Source organism: Pelophylax lessonae (genome assembly GCF_965119305.1).
Source record: "Pelophylax lessonae genome assembly, chromosome: 2".
NCBI lineage: Eukaryota > Metazoa > Chordata > Amphibia > Anura > Ranidae > Pelophylax > Pelophylax lessonae.
In genome coordinates, this window is record NC_138769.1 from 253,461,173 (window position 1) to 253,480,611 (window position 19,439).

The window sequence follows — 19,439 nt, forward strand, 5'->3', positions numbered from 1 at the left end:
TAGCACGTGAAATGGAGATAAACGACTTTCGAGGAGGTCCCTCTTGGTGCTTCCGTTTTATGAAAAGGCGTAATCTCTCCATCCGCACAAGAACTACCATCTCGCAGCAACTGCCAAAGGATTACCAAGAAAAGCTGACCATTTTCCGCACCTACTGCAAGAACAAGATCAATGAACAGAAGATCCAGCCAGAACACATCACCAACATGGACGAGGTCCCCCTTACCTTTGATATCCCCGTAAACCGTACTGTCGAGAAAACAGGGACCAGTACGGTATCTATACGCACTACGGGAAACGAGAAGTCATCCTTCACTGTAGTTCTCGGTTGCCAGGCTAATGGCCAGAAACTACCACCCATGGTAATTTTTAAGCGGAAGACTTTGCCGAAAGAAAAGTTTCCGGTTGGCATCATCATCAAGGTTAACCCGAAGGGCTGGATGGACGAGGAGACGATGAGTGAGTGGCTGAGAGAGGTTTACGTCAAGAGACCGGATGGCTTTTTCCACAAATCTCCGTCCCTATTGATCTGTGACTCCATGCGCGCCCATCTGACCGATACTGTCAAAACCCAAGTGAAGAAAACTAATTCAGTGCTTGCCATCATTCCGGGTGGATTAACCAAAGAACTCCAGCCGCTAGATATTGGTGTCAACAGATCATTTAAAGTTAAATTGCGAGCTGCGTGGGAGCATTGGATGACAGAAGGCGAACACACGTTCACCAAGACAGGGAGGCAACGCCGAACAAGTTACGCCACTATCTGCCAGTGGATCGTGGATGCCTGGGCGAAGGTATCAGTCTCCAGTGTCATCCGAGCTTTCAGGAAGGCCGGAATTATCACTGAACAGCTAAGTAACAGCAACGAGACTGACTCCGATAGTGATGATAATGATGAGAGGGATCCGGACGTGCTTGATGCCGAGATCGCCCAACTTTTAAACTCAGACACTGAAGATGAAGACTTTGATGGATTTGCGGTAGAGGAATAAGCTGAAACAGTGAGTGTATTGTTTTGTATTGTATTTCACTGAACAATGTTGAGAGTTATTGTTAAAAACCATTTTATGGTTATTGTGAAAGAGTTGAATAAAGTTTGACTTATCAGAGTTTTGTGTCATTTAATGCGCCTTATAACCCGGTGCGCCTTATGTATGGAAAAAAACACGTTAGCGGTCGATCAGTGATACTGCGCCTTATAATCCGGTGCGCCTTATAGTCGCGAAAATACGGTACTCTATTATGGTGAATATTGTCTATTGAATATTTGTCTCTTGATATAGTTTGGCTGATTACACTATTTATTATTCCACAGTGCTTTCTTTTTTTTAGTTACATAGTTACATAGTTACATAGTTAGTGAGGTTGAAAAAAGACATCAGTCCATCCAGTTCAACCTATGATGTGTGTGTGTGTTTGCTTTTAACCGTAAATTGTATACCCCTGTATGTTGTGGTCCTTAAGGTGTCCATCTAATAGTCTTTTGAAACCATCAATGCTCCCTGCTGACACGACTGCTTGTGGAAGAGAATTCCACATCCTTACCGCTCTTACAGTGAAGAACCCCTTACGCACTTTAAGGTTAAACCGCCTTTCCTCTAGTTTTAGTGAGTGGCCACGTGTCTTATTGTATCTCCTTTCTCTGAATAGTTTGTTCCTAATGCTCGGGTCACCAGTACAGTACTTGTACATTGATATCATATCCCCCCTCAATCGTCTTTTCTCCAGAGAGAATAGGTTCAGTGCTTGTAGTCTTTCCTCATAGCTGATGTCCTCCATTCCCCTAATTATTTTTGTTGCCCTTCTCTGGACTTTCTCCAGTTCCAGCACATCCTTCCTGAGGACCGGTGCCCAGAACTGGACAGCATACTCCAGATGTGGCCGGACCAGAGTCTTGTAGAGTGGGAGAATAATCTCTTTATTTCTGGAGTGAATCCCCTTTTTTATACATCCCAGTATTCTGTTGGCTTTGCTTGCGGTGGCTTGGCATTGCATGCCACTGCCAAGCTTGTTGTCTACCAGTACCCCCAAGTCCTTTTCCATCCTAGACTCACCCAGAGGTTCCCCCCCCCCTAGTGAGTAGCTTGCTTTCTGGTTTCTGGCCCCCAAGTGCATTACTTTACATTTTTCAACATTAAATCTCATCTGCCATGTAGTTGCCCACCCCGTTATTTTGTTCAGGTCTGCTTGCAAGGTTTCCACATCCTGCATTGAAGATATTGGCATGCCTAGTTTAGTATCATCTGCAAATACTGAGATTGTACTAGATATCCCCTCCTCTAGATCATTTATGAATAAATTAAACAGGATTGGTCCCAGGACAGAACCCTGGGGTACCCCACTTTCCACATCCGCCCAATCCGAGTACTCCTCATTAATCACCACCCTCTGTACTCTCCCCTGAAGCCAGTTCTCTATCCAGGTACTCACCTCATGGTCCATACCTACCTTCCTTAGTTTGTACAGTAAGCGTTTGTGGGAAACGGTGTCAAAGGCCTTTGCAAAGTCCAGATACACCACATCCACAGGCTTTCCTTTATCTAGGTGGCAGCTCACTTCATCGTAGAAGGTTAATAGATTGGTTTGGCAATAACAATTTTTCATGAATCCATGCTGATTACTACTTATAATACCGTTTTCATTACTAAAGTCTTGTATGTGGTCCCTTAACATCCCCTCCAACATTTTGCAGACTACTGATGTTAGGCTGACCTGCCTATAGTTACCCGGGATATATCTCGGCCCCTTTTTAAATATTGGTACCACGTTGGCTTTTTTACAATCAGCTGGCACCATACCCGTCTGTAAACTATCCTTAAAGATCAAGAATAATGGTCTGGCAATCACCTGGCTGAGCTCATTAAGAACCCTCGGGTGCAAGCCATCCGGTCCCGGGGATTTATTTATGTTAAGTTTCTCTAGTTTAGCTCTAAGTCTATCTTCTGTTAGCCATGGCGGCACTTCCTGAGGTGTATTATTTAGTTCGGCCTTACAAGCAAGGTTCGTGTAGCCCCCCGATTCCTTTGTGAAGACTGAAGAGAAGAAATTATTTAACACTTCCGCCTTTTCTCTGTCCTCAGTGGCCATATTTCCTTTATCATCTTTTATGGGGCCAATGTGTTCTGGCCTCGCTTTCCTACTGTTTATATACTTAAAGAACTTCTTGGGGTTCTTTTTACTCTCCTCCGCTATATGTCTCTCGTGTTCTATTTTAGCCGCCCTGATTTCATCTTTACATTTCTTATTACACTCTTTGTAATGCTTAAATGCTGCCAATGACCCCTCAGTCTTGTATTTTTTGAAGGTCTTTTCTTTAGCACTAATATACATTTTTATGTTGGAGTTTAGCCACCCATGGTTTAGTTTTGCTCTTTTAAATGTATTTCCCTTTGGAATGCACTGGCCAATCCCCTTGTTAAGTATGCTCTTTAAGCACTCCCATTTTTCCTCCGTGTTCTTTGTTCCCAGGGTTCTATCCCATTTGATATTTTCTAGCAGCGAGCGCAGTTTAGGGAAATTGGCTCTTTTGAAATTCAGTGTCCTTATATTACCCTTGTGTTTCCTATTACTGTAATTAATACTGAAACCAATTGACCTATGGTCACTGTTCCCTAAGTTGTCCCGTATTTCTATATCCGTGAGCAGGTCTGTATTGTTGGTAATTAGTAGGCCAAGTACTGCATTGTTTCTTGTCGGTGCATTCACCATCTGACCCATGAAATTGTCTTGCAAAACATTTAGGAACTGCCTAGCCTTGGCTGAGTGCGCGGTTCCTTCTGCCCAGTCTATATCTGGATAATTAAAGTCCCCCATTATAATGACATTTCCCATCCTTGCTGCCTATCCTATCTGTAAAAGGAGGTCCGCCTCACCCTCCTCCCTCTGGTTGGGGGGCCTATAGCATACGCCCAATATTACCTTCCCAACCGTGCCCTCCCTTTGAAGCTCTACCCATAGGGATTCTGCCTCGTCCTTCGCTCCATTATTAATATCATCCCTCATATTTACCTGTACACTGTTCTTAATATACAGACATACCCCTCCCCCTTTTTTACCCTCTCTATCTCTGCGATAAAGGGAATACCCCTGAATGGTCGCCATCCAGTCATGAGAGCTGTCAAACCAAGTCTCCGTTATCCCCACAAAATCTAAGTCCTCCTCAAACATCATCAGCTCCAGCTCTCCCATCTTGTTGGCCAGGCTTCTGGCATTGGTATACAAACCTCTTAATTTTGATCGGTTACTTATATCCTCATTTGATGTTTTTAGGCTGCTCTCTTGATTTTTCCCCATACCCACCCTGGGTATAGGAGCTCCGAACACCCTACCGCTAATGCCCCCATTTCTGCCCTCTGAAACTTGCTTCCCACTGGCTAATTCTAAATCTGTACCCTCCCCCCCATTCCCTAGTTTAAAAGCCCCTCTAACTTTGTGGCCATCCTCTCACCCAGTACGGCTGCACCCTCCCCATTTAGGTGCAGTCCGTCCCTACCAAAGAGCCGGTGGCCGACTGAGAAGTTGGCCCAGTTCTCCAGGAACCCAAAACCCTCCTTACTACACCAGCTCCTCAGCCCCTCGTTAACTTCCCTAATCTCCCGCTGCCTCTCTGGTGTGGCTCGAGGTACAGGTAGTATTTTGGAAAATACTACCTTGGACATCCTAGTCCTCAACTTAGCGCCTAAGTCCCTGAAATCGTTTAGGACTCTCCATCTTCCTCTGCCTATGTCATTGGTACCCACGTGTACCATGACAGCTGGGTCTTCCCCAGCCCCACCCAATAATCTGTTCACCCGATCCGCGATGTGCCGAACCCGAGCGCCCAGCAAACAACAGACTGTTCGTCGCACACAGTCTTTGTCACAGATTACACTGTCTGTCCTTCTAATAATTGAGTCCCCTACCACCAGCACCTGTCTTTCCTTTCCCTTTCTCCCGGCCTCACTGGAGGAGTTCTTCCCCTGGCAGCTTGGGGCGTCACTCTGCTCCAGCAATGCTGGTCCCTGACTGGTTTCCCCAACATCACACAACGGGGCGTATCTATTGGGGTGCTCCAGCCCAGGATCAGCTTCCTTGCCTTGTCCCCTTTTACCCCTCCTAACTGTCACCCCTCTACTCTGCTCTGATGCCTGCACCTCCAATACTCCGCCCACCTCTGTGCAGACCCCGGCCTGCACCTGAGTGGTACGATCCTGGCTCTCCTCCAGTATGGACATTCGTCTCAGTGTTGCCAGCTGCTTCCCTAGATTCAGGACCTGAGCTTCCAGGGAAGCAACGTGCTTACATTTTGCACATTTGTATTCGCCCTCGATCACATGTCTGAGGAACGCATACATATCACAAGATGTACACCGAGTCGCATCTCCACACCCGCCGGGCATTGTACCTACTAATCTAATCTAATGGGGATTCAGCGATTTAAGTCTATCCTATGTGGCTATATCCTGGCTTCCTAACGCTACCTTCTCACCCTCTGGTACTCCGCTACACTCGCTTGACACTCAGTTGCACAACACTCACAATCTCACAGCCCAGTCAGACGCACAACACTCACAGTCGCACAGCCCAGTCAGACGCACAACACTCAGTCGCACAGCCCAGTCAGACGCACAACACTCAGTCGCACAGCCCGGTCAGACGCACAACACTCAGTCGCACAGCCCGGTCAGACGCACAACACTCAGTCGCACAGCCCGGTCAGACGCACAACACTCACAGTACACTCAGGTAGCAATAGGTACTCACAGACACTCAGGTAGCAATAGGTACTCACAGATACTCAGGTACTACACTACACCCTCGGTCACTGTTCAATCTAAGTCACCAGTCTTACTTACCTAGTGTGTGTCCCTTTAAGCCTGTCACTAGCAGTTCCTGACGGTGAGTCGGTCAGTCTCCTCTAAGCACCCTGCCTCCCTCGGTCACTCCCTGTCAGCTAGTCTCCTCTGCTCCTCTCTGTGGGGAGGGGGGGGGGGTTCCCGCACCGCAAGAGACAGTTTACTGCACGCCGCCCGCAACAGGGGGGGGTCTTAGCACCGGACGCCGCCGCAACAAGGGAGGGGGGGGGTTTATCGGTCCGCTCGCCGCCCGCTTCCTTTCAGAGGGGGAGGGGGGTTCTAGCCCGGATGCCACCACTCTTCTGAGGGGTGGGGGGGGTGGGGTATACTCAGTCCTTCAGTCCCTCTTAGTCCTCCTCTGCCGCTGCTGCCGCCGCTCAGATGATCCTCCCCTTCAGTCACCGGACACCTCGGTTCCCGAGATCTCCCGCAACGGCTCCCCCGCAGCACCTTCTCCTCCTCCTCTCTCTGCACACAGCACACGCTGCACGCACACACACAAGTCCTGCTTCCGGTTTCCGGCTTCTCTATCAGCACGCCAACCACTCTGCGCTCATGAGCACGCCAACCACTCTGCGCTTTTTCATTTTATAGATAGGTGCAGCATTTACCCTAGAGCTGAGAGGAATTTGCATATATTGATTATTTGCAATTCCCCTCACTGTCTATTAGCGCAGACTGTAATTGTTATTTGAAGTTCCAAAAAATTACCAATTACATTATTTATAGTTCTACTAGGGGGTCTCATCTGCAAGTACCACAGTAGAGTAGTCTTTGGCATCACTTGTTATACAAAGTACTCCCATTCTGTCTGTACCAAGCTTGTCAAGGTTCACCCGACTGGCATGGGTCCAAGGTGATGAGGCTACTGAAGTTTCATAATGCCTCCACTGGACATCCTTCTAGTGTATTAGAACATACCTTTTTGCTTTTTTTAATCTTGTAATTCAGCGATTAAAGGGATTGCAAAGTCAGACGGTTTCTTAACCTAATGCATTCTATGCTTTAAAAAATGTTTTGTGTGCAGCAGCTTCCCCCCCCCCCAGCCCCCTGTAACGCTAACCTGAGCCCCCTCTCGATCCAGCGATGTCCATGACTATCTCAGCCGCCCAGGACCCCCCTCCTCATTGGCTAAGACACAGCAGTGGCACTATTGGCTCCCGCTGCTGTCAATCAAAGTCAGTTAGCCAATGAGGAGAGAGAGGGGTTGGGCCCGAAATGCAGCACTGTGTCTGAATGGATACACGGAGCTGTGGCTTGGCTCGGGTGCCTCTATGGCAAGCTGCTTGCTGTGGTTGGCACTCAAAGGCAGGGAGAGGCCAAGAGAGTGGAATAGGGTCCCGAGAAGAGGAGGATCCAGAGTGCTCTGTGAAAAACCAACTCTACAGAGCAGGTAAGTATAACATGTTTGTTATTTTTATTGAAAAAAAAAAAGCGAGACTTTACAATCAGTTAAACACGCTATGTGTCCTAGGGTGGCAACCTTACTGAGCAGAGTTGTCACCCTAGGAAAGTGAGTGTGTTATTGTTAGAGTTTAAATACATCTAAAATGTTTGTTTACCCCATTGATAAAAAGGAATAGTCTTACCCAAGGTAAATGTTTTCCTGTTTCCAGTTGTCAGTGGCTTGCAGGGAAGATCCTGGAGGTAGTTCTAAATAGCAGTATGTTACATCTTAAGAGTCAACAGCTTATCAACACTTCTGTATACCAAAAGCACTGCAATATCTTTGCAGGCAATGGTTGCATAGCACTTGTTCTACAATACAAAAAAAACTTGAGCACCTCCAGTTGTAATCACTTGTTTTTAATGGGGATAAACCACACATCTGGGACCCTGTAGGCTTTCCAAGGTCATATTTCAATGTGAACACACATGGTGCTTGGACTGCCATGGTAACCCCCATGATTGACTAGGATTTCTCCGCTAAGTTTATGATACTGTATAGCATCCTGAGTTCATAAGTTAAAGTAGGCTTTTCAGGTTTCCCCATTAAAAAAGGCACTGCCACATCAGCTCACTGCTCCTCAGCTTGCTTCTCAGTTACTTTCTCAAAGATGCTAAAGTAGGATTCATCCTCCAGAGACAATTTTTGAAAAGCATTCTGCAGTAGCTGTCAAGGTGAAGATGTTGGTCCCTGCACCACAATTTGTCTCTCTCTAACAGGGTCTGTATCTGCTTCTGTAAAGGCAGGTTCACTTGCTACTGTCCCTACTGTCAAATGTGAGATCAATTTCTTAGAACAAATCAGCTGTTTATAAAACACACTCCCCAATCCCAAGAATGTAAAGGTGATACACAAATGAAAGTCTCCAATGACTGTGATCAAATTCAGAGCTTTTCCTGGGGCTGGCAGGATATTATCAGAATTTCATTAAGAAATATGTTCAATACTGTGTCTTGATTCAAAAGCTCTTACATAGGGTAGGCCAGAAGGCAGACTATGTTAAGTGGAAACAGAACAACAAGAGGCATTTGACTTCTTGAAGCGGCAGCTGATGCCGGCTCTTGTGCTGGCCTTTGTTGACTTCTTCTGTTCCTGCTAAAAACAGGAGCATGTTTTCAGAGCCTGGGAGCCATACTTTCGCAAGTATAAAATGGTCAAAAGTTCATTGCCTATGTAATTTAAATCCTACAGGCGACCAAGAGGAACCTTGAAAATGACAGATCCTTCAAGCTTGAGTTTGTTGCCATTGGTTAGAACTGTCACCCAGCAGTATCGGGGAAAAGACAAGTTCAAGGCATATCTGGACAGAAGACAATTTACTGGGGCATCTCCAAGCAGATTAACTTGGCGATGGGGCTCAACAACTTGCAGCTCATCCGGTGACATTTGAATTCTCATTGCATTATCACCATGAAAAGAGTAACAAGGCTGCAGATATCATATCTCAGCACCCCTAGTATAAATCTGGCCCTGCTTGTAGAGCAAGGAGTATGCTGATATATACAGTACTTGAGAAAATGAATCCCAAATCTACTATTGATAAAAATGTCATATGCAATAATGATATTACTTAATTTCACATAATATTTTCACACAAAGGACTCAATACAAAGAGAAAAGGGTCGTTTTTCATAGAAGTGCATGGTACAGCAGGGTCATATCAGGAATATGAAATGTTGGAATAACAAACGCTTTAGGGTTTATTTACTAAAGCAAGAGAGGGCAAAATTAGTCACAGTTCTGTAAAAAAAAAAAAAAAAATCAGCTTCTAACCTCAGCTTGTTTAATTAAGCTTTAGCAATAAAACCTGGAAGCTGATTGGTTTCTCTGCAGAATTGTGACTAATGTTGCCCTCTCTAGCTTTAGTAAATAAGTCTAGCTGAGTCTAATCAGAGGAAGAGACACCTCACCTCCTCTCTTCCTTCATGATTAACAAGTCATTAGAGATAAACAGAGAAGCCTGAATTGTGGAATTAAGCAGGCTATCAGCCAGCCACATATATTGGAGGGATCCACAGGATCGTTATGTTTTCTATTGACGGTATTCCATTTTATTGTCTGGAGACTAGATCTTCACAAAGAAAACACTGGGCATCAGAGGCCATAGTATCTGATTTCTCATCCTTATCTAGTTGCCAGCTGATTAACCCTGCTTCCTTTACCTCCAATCACAGTGGCCCTTTACCATGTGATCTGCTGATCACATGTAAACAGACTTGCTAGTTATTAGTAGTTCTTTCCTCCCATGTTGTGTCTGTGTGAGGGAAGGTGAGCTGTTAACTAGCAAGACTGTCAGTACATTGTTTACACTGATAATTAGTGCAGGCTATCAGTGCCGCCTATTAGTGCCCATCAATGCCACATATCAGTGCTCAGCGATGCCGCCTATCAGTGCTCGATTGCTGATGATTGGCCAAAGCATGCACCTGACCTGTATGCTTTGTCCAATCACAGTACAATTCTTGTCAGAGCCATAATTGGTCAAAGGCAGGGTGCCTTTGGCCAATCATGGCTCAGGGGCTATGTCCACGCCCCACACTATATAAGGCTGCTGCTTACAAGGCAGTCGTGTATAGTTTGTGACAATAGAGATTAGGCAGGCAGTTAGTGGATAGTGAATTCAGTCAGTTTAGTGCAGTCAGTGTAGTGTACAGGCATACTCCACTTTTAAAATGTATGTATATGTTGCAGTCCTGGGTCCTCTCTCGGTGCTCCCCAAGTTTGGTGTCCTTGTCACTTAGGGTTCGGGAGCAGTGCCATGTCAAGCTGACCAATATTTCCCATAGACATCAATGTTAAATACAGGGAGCTGTGCCATGTCAAAATGTCCAATATTTCCCATAGACGCCAATGTTAAAAAAAAGAGAGCAGTGCCATGTCAAGCTGACCAATATTTTGCATAGACACCAATGAGAACTGAAAGCTGAAAATTGGTCTGGGCAGGAAGGGGGTGAAAGTGTTCTGTATTTAAGTGGTTAAAGGGAACCCTGTGACAGAATGAAAAAAAAAATGGAGTGGGACCCCCCCCCAAAATCCATACCAGGCCCTTTGGATCTGGTACAGATTTTAGGGGAACTCCGTGCCAAAATTAAAAAAAAAAAAACAGCGCGGGGGTCCCCCCCAGAATGAGAGACCCTTATCTGAGCATGCAGCCTGGCAGACCAAGAAAAGGGGGGACGAGCGAGCGCACCCCTCCCCTGAATAATACCAGGCCATTTACCCTCAACATAGGAAAGGTGCCCCCCAAAGCACCTTGTTCCCATGTTGATGGGGACAAATGCCTCTTCCTGACAACCTTGGGCTGTGGCTGTGGGGGTCTGCGGTTGGGGGCTTATCAGAATCTGGTGCCCCATTTAACAAGGGTCCCCCAGATCCCCCCCCCCTATGTGAATGGGTATCGGGTACATAGAACCCTTACCCCTTCATCGAAAAAAGTGTCGAAAAGTAAGAACCACAGGAAACGGTTTTTGACAAGTTCTATATTAAAAAATAAAAAAATAGTGTCCCTCGATGTAAATCCATCGTCAATCACGACATCCGCCAGACCCGAAAAATAAAAAATAATTCAGAAACGCTTTGCCTCTTCAGAGGCTACCCGCCGTATGCCGCCGTATAAATGAATAAATAAATAAATAATGACTCTGAGATTCGGATTCAATCCGATTCTATATGCAGCCAACTCTAGTATTAATCACTAAATACCAATACAATAAGGAAGACGCAATGAGTCGGCGCACGACAGAAGAGATCTCAGAAAAGACTCTGACCAAGTCTACCAATGTCAGAATTGCAGCGAGACGTCTTAAGATATAGGAAGATGCTGAAGAAAAAAGGGGGTCTCACTACTTATAATATATAGACAGACCAGATAATTAAATCAGAAGTCAGCAGGTATATAAATGAATAAATAAATAAATAATGACTCTGAGATTCGGATTCAATCCGATTCTATATGCAGCCAACTCTAGTATTAATCACTAAATACCAATACAATAAGGAAGACACAATGAGTCGGCGCACGACAGAAGAGATCTCAGAAAAGATCTCTTCTGCTATTAGCAACAGCTGATTAGGTCACATGACTGTAGTGTGAAGGAACCAGGAAGTGCTCCTGGAGAGGAGAAACAGCACAGCAGCAATACATTCTCTACAGAAGATAGAAGATTGGTGCCACTGGAGATATCTGAAGGCAGGAAGATGTTGTCTGTACATGGAGGATAAAAAGAGTGAATGGCAAAAAGGATTTTCTAAATTGACAGGATCCAGGAACACCCGAGCACGGACGGCTGGGACCCCGCTGGGCACTCACCACAAAAGCCTATTTGACCCACTTGCCGTACGATATTGGGGGTCAACGACATCTGTTGAGTTTGAATTGCCTACCTCACACACAGGAGCACAGAGGGTGTTATTATTTAAGCACTTCTTGGTTTTGAACTCCACAATTAATACTGAAGTTTGAACTATTTATTTGGACCAACATTATTTCTTTGGAACATATGGACAATTTTCTTTGGCACTGAGCCCTTTTTCTTAACCTACCAGCATTATTATAAGTTTTTTATGTATCAAAGTATTCCTTCACATCAGTCATAGCACATCTATGTGTATTTAATGTGTGCACAGTTTACCATTTATTTATGAAACGTATATAACAATTTATTTGTATTTTTGCAACCAGCACTATTGTACACACCTACGGTTAATTGTGTGCATGTTTAAGACAAAAATTCTTACAGAGCACTAGCACATTATATGTACAAAAAATAACAAACAGGTAGAATATAGGTGGCATTCAAATCCCCTATACCACAGCACAGGCTGCAACAATTATCTACCTCCCAGGGCTATTGGCAACAAAAATCCCTAAAAAGTGTTACCAGTAACACACTTCCACATCCACGTACAACTTCATACGGGAATCTCTGACTCCCCTGTATATTAGGTATGCGCTGTTGAAGTAATATCTTTATTGCAAATTAATTTCAAATCTGTCACCTTACAAGGTTTTTCACAGCAGCTACCCTCCTCCTTCTATAACCATACATTGGCGCAAGTGTTTTTTCTATTTCCATATCTATTATGTGACCACGGAATAAAGCTTTGGAGCCTTTTGAGGAATCCTTGGTGTGCTGATGACCTTTCTTTATTTTGGGTAGCCACGGTTTCCAACCTATGGTCATTACAGCACCCAGCATCATTGAACTGCCAGTTATCTTGAATGTGTGCATGGGGAATATTGTGTTTAATTTCCATATAAATCAAGGGGAGCACTATCTTGTACATATACTGTGACAGTTCAACACAGACTTTGTAGAGACTTCGGAGGGAAAAAGATTACAATCCTGGCTCCATGTGCAAATAGCACACTTACTGTGCAGGTGTATGCAGTCCTTTTAGGATAGGTTTTGACAACATTTTAGGACTCCCCTTGGGGGAGAGAGGAGGAATCTGCCCAGAAGAGAGAGCAGTGGGTGAGTGCAGCAGGAGTTTGCAGGACATACAGAATGTGCATGTGAGCACAAAGCTTGTGTGAAAAGACTGTCCTTTTGCTTTTCTGTGAACTTTTTTAAATTATAGTTGGTAAAAAAAACTCCTAAAAATAAGGTTTTCTGAGTGAACTGCATGCTTGGAAGTGCTACTCTTGAGGTAATTTCCCACAACACATACATACATACTGTATATAGATATATATTTTAATACTTACTAATATTTTGGAGGGGCGGGTTTTTTATTTAAAAAGATGGGATGCACCTCACTAAAATGGTGATTAACATTAAAAGCTATCTCCAGTTGTTGGAGGTTTTTCTCAACAGCAAATGACCATCTAAATCTAATAGGCTGCAGCATGCCTTGGCAGAAGCAACATCAGGCCCTGCTACAAAGCAGAAGCTGTTTATATTAGATACTGTAGGAGTGAAAGGATGGCATACAGTACACCAGTACATACATTCATAAAATTGCTTTAGATCCACTTTAAAGCAAACCAGAAATGTTCAATATTTACCTGATCCAGCACCATCAGCTTATAGGTATGTCTTCACATTAGGCCCATATTCAGTGTAAGCACCCCCGATGCTCTGATGGGAGCCTTTTCTGGATTGAATCCTATTAATATCACCTTACTGTAATGGGCATCTGCAATGGTCAGTATTGAGACTTAAGAGAAGAGAAAAGGTAGAGTCAAGATCTTGTTCTATCAACTCAGGATTCAGGAAGTGTATACGAGCATAGGCATGGCACTTACACTAAAGACATTACATGCAGGCACCTAGACATATCTACAAAGTGCTGCATGCATTAAAGGTAAGTATTTCATACTTCAGCATTGCTTAAAGTTCTTATAAACCCTTACATATACTCAGTGAAGTGAAAAGCCTTAGGTGATTAAACAAACCCTCCTACATAGGTTTTACTTTTTTATCTGCTGTCTTTTCTTCCCTACACCTCTTCAAATGGACAGAAATGTGTTAACATCTTTCCTCATTTGTCAGGAGCACAGAGAAGGGGGCTGAGAGGCTGCAGTTACAGTGTGTGAGAACTGATTGGAGGAAAGGAACACACCCCCTTCACACAGCAGAAGACCTGTGTTCTGAATAGACAAGCTCCGTGCTGAGCTCCCTCCTTAACACAAATTTTATCTCATGTGTCGGGAAAGCTAAGCTTCTCATTGACTCATGTTGATAAAGAAAAAGAACACTTAGAGCTTTGGAGAGATATAAGTAAACACTACAGATGTACAGTATGTGCTTTCCTCAGACTCCATAACTGAAGTTTACAACCACTTTAAAAGTAAGAATATATTTCCAACACTTAAAATAGATGATCTTACTATATTAATTGTAGGAGACAACTATTACCATTACTCTCTGTAACAGGGGTATTTATTGAGTTTTCAAGGGAAGAGGACTAAACAGTAAATGCAATCATTGTAGATTATAGTACAGAGTTACAATGGTACAATGAAACAAGATATAATAGTAATATCAATATTGGTCAGCAGTGCCAAAGTGAGGAAGTATCTATATTTCATGCTGTCCTTATGAAACCTGTCAGCATAGATGAGAAGTAATGTTATATCAATGAGGGAACAGTGTTTAAAGGAATATGTAGGGATTGTCTCAGGGTAGGGTAAGGGATCTAGGATCCTCGAGCCAGGGTTGCATATTGTAAAAAAAAAAATTGATGTTGCAAGGTGGGCTTTGGCAAATAAGAATTCATATTGGAGATGGTTGTTTATGGTAGTGACCATTTCAGAGGTAGTCTGGGCCATCAGACTTTTACATCGTCTGGAAAAAGTGGATATGGATTTGAGTTTGGTTATCAGAGTGTCAAAGCTATGAAGAAGAATATGGGTACTAGGGGACATGAGTTGTATACTTAAAAAGGTTAGAGAAGTTGATGGGACCCATGAGAAACAGGACCTTTGAGAAATATTCAATTTAGAGGTATGGTCCAAGAATATACCTATCATTTGGAACTTAGAATGGTTCAGTTTGTATAATGAAACAGAGCTGAAATTTGCTAGAACATCCTGTATAGCTGGAAGGGAGTGGAGTGGGCAGAGATGTATAGTAACGAAGTAGAACTACTTAAGTACTGTACTTAAGTACCGAAATGCGGTATCTGTACTTTCCTAGAGTAGAATTTTTTTCTCCTACTTCTACTTTTACTTCACTACATTTTTTCGATGATTTCGATACTTCTACTCAAGTATTTTTTTTTTTTGTGCTGCATAGTTACTCGTTACTTTTAAAAAAATTACCACTGCCAGAACAGTAGATGGCAGGTTGCATAAAGCTCAAAAAAATGTGTATAATGTCATTTGTAAATCAGCGCATACGAAAATAAAGGCTGTGTATAATAAAAGCTGCTATACCAAATCTTTCCAATAAAAAGAAAATATGAAACAAACAAATAAATGGTGCTACAGCGCTTAAAGTGCATCAAGAAACTACTAACAAACACAGGTTAATCATTTGAATAAATCATTTGAAATAATAAAAACAATATGATGTTCAAACTTTTGACTTACTTCTTTAATAACTACATAACACAGTACTTGTACTTCTACTTTCAGTACTTGAGTAGAAATTTTTTTTCAAAACTACTGGTACTTTTTACTTTTAGTACTTAAGTAGCAATTTTTTTGAAAAAACTACTTGCAATACTTAAGTAAAAAAAATGTTGAATACTTTAGTACTTCTACTTAAGTAACTTTTTCTGCGAGCACTTCCACTTCTACTCAAGTAATTTTTTGATCGAGCACTTGTACTTTTACTCAAGTAGAAATTTCGAGTACTTTATACAAGTCTGGGAGTGGGTCCGTTTTCGGTATGAGGTTGTCATCCGCATATAGGCCCATCTTATGCTCAGTATCACTGTCTGTTATGCCAGAGATATAGGAGCCAGTGCGAATGGCATATGCTAGAGGCTCTATGACTAGGGCAAAAATAAGCAGAGATAATGGCATCCCTACTGAGTGCCACTGGTTATTTGGATGGGATTGGACAAAAGGCCCAAAGTTAAGATTCTAGCAGAGGGAGATGTATTAATTGCTTTAGGGCCAAATTTTTCAAGTACTGCAGTAAGGTAAGCCCAGTGTACCCTATTGAACACCTTTTCTGTGTCAAGGGACAGAAGCAGAGAAGATTGAATTATACTCCGCCCACTGTAGTGGGTTACGGAACGTTGGGCGCCATCTGAGGCTTGTTATCCACTGACAAATTTCACTTGGTCTGGATGTACCAGGTGTGGAATTAAGGGGGCTATTTTGGTGTATATTAGTTTGGCATAAATCTTGATTCCTGTATTTAACAGAGATAGGGCGGTAATTGGTTGTAACGTCTGGGGATTTGCCAGGTTTGGGAATGGTCACTATAAGTGCTTCAAGGTTTTCTTTGGAAAGGAGGCAATGCTATTAAACATATCAGTAAGTCTAGGGGTGAGGAGGTCAGAATACATTTTTTAAAATCCACCATGACTGTGCGAGAGATCATTTCACCCTAAGGAGGGATGAAACATAGAGACGGTCACAAATACTGCACAGTGAAAGCAATACAGAAGTTGGTAATCTAGTAACGAACAATAGATAAAACACGCGTACGGAACAGTAATAAGGCATGTAAAGACAATATCAATTGAACATAGAAACATGATGTGCATGGCACACAACTAACCAGGCGGGAGGTCGTATGAACTTGTGTGTTCTGCCCCCCAGGGGAATTTCAACGGTGAGAGAAAGAGATCCCAAAGGACTGTGTAATGCAAAAAATGGTGAGACCCACATAGGTGATAATATAGCATTGACCAGGGTCTGTTCCAGTGGGACCCTGGCAGGTTGATTTCAGTTGGATTGAGAAGTCGGAAGAGTCAGTGACATTAACCAGTTATGAAGTTGTTTATTGCCATCCCTAGTAGTAAGGATGAAAATTGTTTGACTTTGGTAGGTAACAAGAATTTTAGTAGAAATGCCCCAGCGGTAAGGGATGTTTTTGCTCTGAGAGTGGTGGTAACTAGAGAAAACTCCTTGCAGTGTTGAGCATGTGCCCTGCAATATTATTGAACAGGGAGAGTGAAGCATACAGGTTAGGAAGAGTGTGCCTAGAATGGGCCACTGCCATTACCCTTTCCTTCACGTGAAAAAAGTGTACTCTAGCAAGTACATCTCTGGGCAATGTGTCAGGAAGATGCTTAAGTTTGGAGATGCGATGAGCCCCATCAATAATTAATTTTTGAGGGTTATATGTAGGCAGAAGGATAAAAGTAAGAATATATGAGTCACAAAAATTATACAGACTATAAAAAACCTGAGAGATAACAGGACAAAGATGTCTTTAAAAAAAAAAAAAAACAATGACATTAGAAATGCTTTAAACCTATAGTGAATTATTTAAATTAGGTAGGAATGACCAAAGGTGATATTTGTAGTAATTCAAACAGGGGGCCCTATTTGGCTTTAGTCCAACTCTAAAGAGGGTAATGTGATTCTTGCTAGACATACTTTATTTATTTCGAAGTAGAGAGTAGGAGAGTCTACCAATTATTTTACAGTGTTTGCTGAAATTAGATATTGTCAGATGTATTTTTAAAACTGCATGTTACAGTCTACATTACCATCTCAGAGTTAGTCAATTGAATGAATGATCACAGTGGCTGTGCTATAGCATTCACAGCAGGACTTTTGCATGTTATGTCTTGTTTTACTTAGTCAAAAAGCCTACAATATTTTGAAATTTTAAAGACAATACTTCTGCACTATGACCTGAGACAGGTTAATCAAGGTTTATATTTTTTCTGTATTTTGTTAGTGTCCAAAAAAAATCATAATTTTCTTAAATGTATTTTAAAGTTACTCTATATAAGGCTTATACTAGCGCAATTTAGTGGTAAAGTTGCACATCAAACAAATATAACACCTTTTTGTGGCTACATTAAACTCCAATTTCCCAAATTACTCAGTTCCAATGTAAAAAATAAGAAAGAAGTATTTTTGGGAAAAAAAAAAAAGAAGTATGCATAGAAATAAGATGAAATTAACTAAATGCTGGGTAAAACTAAATTTAAGCAGCCTATTGGTGCATAATGGCTATATAAATACATGCTAGTGTTTTATTCTCCATTATACATTCTTATCCATTTAATTACTGCATGTTTCTTATGCCAGTTACAGTGTCCTATGCTTTAACCAGAAAAGCAGAAAATAGCCATATGTTTTATTGGTAGCTCTGAACAAATCATATAGCTGTTACAAGGAATTTTGTTGTCTTCTTGACTTTTTTTCAGATTTTTGAAAGAAACAGCAAGGCAATTGATTTTTACTGTGCTGGTGAGTATAGATAAGGTTTTTCTGCTTTTGTGAGTTCACAGAGAATCAGGTGGGTTTGCGGTACTAGCAAATGCTGGCCCAAACGTTTTTAACATCCATAATGCACTGCCTGGTCTTTGCTCTAAAAGGGTGGGTATGCATCAATCATTGCTCAGTCATTTCTTAATGAGCATTGGAGAATTTTGGGGACAGCAAACAATTCTGTGTAGGGAGAGCCAGTGCCTATACTGTGCTCTATGGTGCATTATTGTTGCTGTATAGCTGTGCCCCGCTCCTTTTTTGTGCTTTCTTTCAGAGTTTTATTTCTTATTTTTAATCTTCCTTACTAGAAGGGGTCAGACTTTGTCAGGTAGAACTCAAATTTGATGAAGGGAGATGGTGAAAGTAGAAGGCACTGGCAATGTCAGTTAGGCTCTCCATTTGGAGCCCAATAGAAGCCAGTGGGACACTTTGTTTGCTGGAAGTAATTCCAGTTGTGAATGTAAGCATAGGTACTTGAAGGTGAATGGAGACTTTGCTGCTGGGGGAGTGGCAATGTTCTTTGTTATGGCAGTTGACATTTTTTTGAAAAGTAAACTTCAGGGAAGAAGCAGGTGTGATTGATGAGGTGGCAAACCATCCATGGATGCCGCAGAGGGGAGAATAGGACATTTAGTAGGAAAAGGCTAAAAAGTTTAAAGTAAGAATATTTTTAAAGAGCAAGGGCGCATTGCAGAGAACAGGAGGGACCAGCCATTCAAATAAATCTGTCAGTACTGCCCCACAGGTATAGGCCACTGCTGCCCCCACTCGATGGTGGCAACATGGTTACCTGTTTCCCTCTTTCTCACTGGCCAAGTCCACAGACCTTTTATCAAGGCCAACAGGCCCTCCCAAAGCACCCCAGAGCATCTGTGATGTCCAAGGCAAAATGCAACCTTGTACCTTCTACCAGTTGCTGGCAGCTCTCGAGGCCCAGGCCAGCTGCAGGTAGTAATGTGTGACAATGAGACAAACCTGCTGACCACTCTAATCAAAACCATACTGGTCCATAATGCCACATACGTTTTAGGACCTCCCTATAACTAGTCTTTTAAATGAATTCTTGTTCTTAATTTTGCCCAAGTTGCATTGAAATGACCTTATGAACCTTTCTGTTTAAAAAAAATAATGACAATGTATTTGTCCCCTGTGGCAGTGCCCAGCTTCCAGTTCTTTCTTTTTTTTTAAATAATTTGCCTATTAGCCCTAAAATGGCCAGAAAGGAATACCAGGATTAATTGACCTCAATTTAGACCTCAGTGGGACTGGCTGCTAAGTTTGAGTTTCACAAATAGTAGATGGGATTTGC